At 30.1% G+C, this 3,685-nt stretch overlaps 2 protein-coding genes across 2 annotated transcripts in view; one reads left to right on the forward strand and one right to left on the reverse strand.

The window, feature by feature from the left end:
• LOC106339848 (F-box/kelch-repeat protein At3g13680) overlaps nt 1-3,685 on the forward strand; it is a 31,173-nt gene that overhangs the window by 13,156 nt on the left and 14,332 nt on the right.
• Nucleotides 1-3,685, reverse strand: part of LOC106328416 (sterol 14-demethylase-like) — an 11,600-nt gene that overhangs the window by 2,615 nt on the left and 5,300 nt on the right. The window lies entirely within an intron of this gene.

Here is a 3,685-nt window from a genome sequence, read left to right on the forward strand (position 1 = left end):
CTTGAAGAGCTCCCATTGTGGATGCTCTAAGAAGGAGTTTGTCCCTTTACAGGTCCACCCATGATCTTTTAAGGTCCTCTGTAACTGTTTTTGATTTAGGATAGGAGACTTTATGAGTCATTAGAACATATTCTGGATTAGGCTTTCCTGTTCCCACTTTGATTTTGTAATTATTAGATGTCTTGTGAAACACTCCGAAACAGAAATATTAAAAAATATGTTAAAAATTTTCAAGTAAAAATCAAGTCAATTTGTAACGAAAAACACTTTATTAATGAAATTGGAGACCACATACTAAAATCATGCAAAATCATTGAGATTATCCCCAATCCTAGACTGACCCCACCAAAACAATTTCGTAAATTGTGACAATTATTTTATAGACTGACACCCACCAACAATTTATTAACTGTGACAATTATTTTATAGACTAAACACCACGGTATGGAGTGAAACCATTGAGATTATCTCCAATCCTAGACGGACGCCCCCATGCAAGACTTTTCTGATCCGGTATGCGTTCTGAGCAACAGTACACTCTATATGGAGGAAGCCCAATTCACGTCGTCACAGAGAGCAACCACGAGATGTTAGTTGCTTGATAAGTTTCGTGGATAAAACAGTTCGGCTCAGGCTACTATCAGTTCAAGGGATGGGTTATATACATTGAAGAAGGAGGGACTCATTACTTGGTTTGGGACGCGACAAGACCCAGCTCAAACTTAAAAGAACCCGGCAATTCTTCAATTGCTTACTTAGATTAAATTCTTTGATTCTTTAAACAGTTTAAGAAACAGATGCATAATGTACTAAAATTTTTGACTGAATAAATTTAACATTTATTCAAAAATAATAATAAGTTGAGTGGTATTCTATATCTAGGTTTTCTCAATTGTTATAATTTTAACATATGGTATATTTTTTTCCAAAATCAACATGTATGAATCCAGTATCGTACTTTTATTATTACATGTATTTCATTTACAAAACAAAATAGTTTTTTTTTTATAAGAATGTTAATATCATTAACTAGTAATAAAAGAGATTACAAGTGGTGAAACTCGAGATCCAAAAGGCTTCAAGAAGCTAAATTAGTTGTACAAGCCACAAAAAAAAATTAAACTTGTATAACATAATAGGACTAATCTAGTAAACTAGATTAATGTTGAGGCCCGAGATTAATGATGTTTTGCTTTGCACTAAACACTTGAAGAGTTGAAATGGCAGAACCACCTTAAACTAACCTGCAAAAGGAATCAATAGGACTCAAAGAAGTCTGATAACCAGAGAGCCCCTTGGGTGGGAGAGGCTGCAATCGCATAGGCCGGAAGAGGTGACCAAGCATCTCAAACTTCTAAATTTGATGTATAACATATATGAGATATAAAATAATTGTCACATTTTACGAATTTTATTCATCTTTAAGCATAGTGTTCGTGGAATTTGAATCCTAATTAGAATCTCGTACGCATAGGAATTTATGAGCTAATTTACGTTTGATCCTTGGAAATGATTCTATGTGCTTGGTCGTTGGCCAACCTTCTCGTGAAGCCAACGACCAAATTACCCAATATATTATGAAAGGTTGAACCATTTTAAGCAATCTTCGGTGAAGCCAACGACCAAGCACATAGCATCATTTCCAAGGATCAATTCTAGCGAGTCTCATGAGTCTTTGGCTGATCTAAACTGATCATGTTGATCTAATCCTTGCATCATCTTGTTTTTTATTTCTTTTTTGCCAAGGTGATGCAGTTTATAGATTTGCTTTTGTAAATCAAACAAATTCATTATATGATATTTACATGTTTTAACAAAAACAAAAATTCTAGCGAGTCTCCAAAACACAAAATTTGATCTAATTTCATCTCCAATAAAACTTCAAAAATTATATTTTCACACAAAATTTGGTGGTTTGTTACACTAAATTCATCACACCAAATATTAAACTAATGTATTTTATTATTTCTCATTTAATTTTATTAGTATTATTAATTAATTTAAAATTATAGTTAAGATAAATATATCATACTAATTTTATTTTATATTTTTATTGTACACATTAAAAATATTAAAATATTCTTTTATTTATATTTTAATTAATAATATAATCAATTATCAGTTATATCAATTTGTAATAAAAATAATTTATTCTGTGATTTTTATTTTAAATGCATAAAATTTAATGTGATAAAATGAAATTAATCAATTATAATTATTAAAAACAAAAAAATTGAACACCAAAACATCAAATTCCATGTATGGCTAAAATGTTTTTTAAGAGAGTGGTCAATTATTAGAGCTCTCTAATATCTTATGGTATTTGATATTTTATATTAAAAATATAAGCTAAACTTAAAGTGATTTTATTAGGTTTTAAAATACAAATAATAAAACAAAATGTATTTAATATTACAAATCATATGAAATAGTGATGCAGAAACAACTATATATTATATAAAATAAATATTTAATATTACAAATCATATGAAATATTGTGTTCATGGACGGCTTCGTATAAGGAATGGTCAAAGCGAATACCCCGAACCTACTCCAAATATTGAAAATTTAAATATAATATTTAATTTATATTTAGAAGGTCTTATAAAACATACTAATATAAAATATTTTAATGAAAAAAAATTAGTTAGTTTTTTTTTTTTAGATTTTCGATATTGTTTTAAAGAATATTTCTAAATAATATTAAAACTTATAATTATAAGGTATAGAAAATTTTGTTGTCCAAGGACCCTAGATGATACTGAGTCTGTCCTGGTTGTGTATGTATATGTATAAATTTATACAATATATACAGAACTTATAATTAATATCAATGGATGAAAAGTATTTAGCAATAAAAGATAAAAAAAACAGTGAAAAAACAGCAAAATATAATTATATTTTATGCAAAACCCATAGATTATACAAAAAAAACAAAGCATGATAGTACATTTAAATATGTAAAAGTTATTACCCTGTAATATACTATTAAATTAAAAAACTCAAAATAATTTGTTTAACCTGTTAAATAAATTATAATAGAATGAGCCCCTAAAATTATAATGTGAGAGAGGGGTCTCAAGCCATTTTCTCTTTCTCAACACCTCCGAAGGTAAGTCCCTGGTCATGGTCGTGACACTACTTTCCACAGCATGCTACTATTGGAGAGTGCATCTTCTCTTATGAGAGTTGGTCTTATATATGACGTTGTTAATGCCCAAGGGAGTTAAGGAGTGGGCTTTTATGGGCTTCCCGAACAATAACCATTAGAAAAAATAAGGAAACAAATCTCTACCAAAGAACAATTAAACATACCTTCAAACGTATACAGCGAGCGAGTAGGTAGATTCATTGATCTCCTTTTAGCCTCTACTGGTACCAGATTCTCCCTTCATCGTTTTCACCGAATCATGTTTGTTTCTTTCACCGATTATTGCGTCTTTAATTGGCTTGGTTCCTGGGTGGATCTATAGTGTTATTCAGTCCTGGTGTTATTGCCTTTTGATCTGATCCATGCACATCTCTTTTATTTTTGGTCTGATCCATGCACATCTCTTCTGGGTTTTGCTTCTCTCCGACTGATAAAGTTATATACGTTGCGTAGAGTTTCTCACTTTCAGTTTAGTGCACACTTATTCACTTGTTATACATCAACACAGAACTGCGTGTTTGGATTTGTTTTGGT

The sequence above is a fragment of the Brassica oleracea genome, chromosome C1, assembly GCF_000695525.1.
Source record: "Brassica oleracea var. oleracea cultivar TO1000 chromosome C1, BOL, whole genome shotgun sequence".
NCBI lineage: Eukaryota > Viridiplantae > Streptophyta > Magnoliopsida > Brassicales > Brassicaceae > Brassica > Brassica oleracea.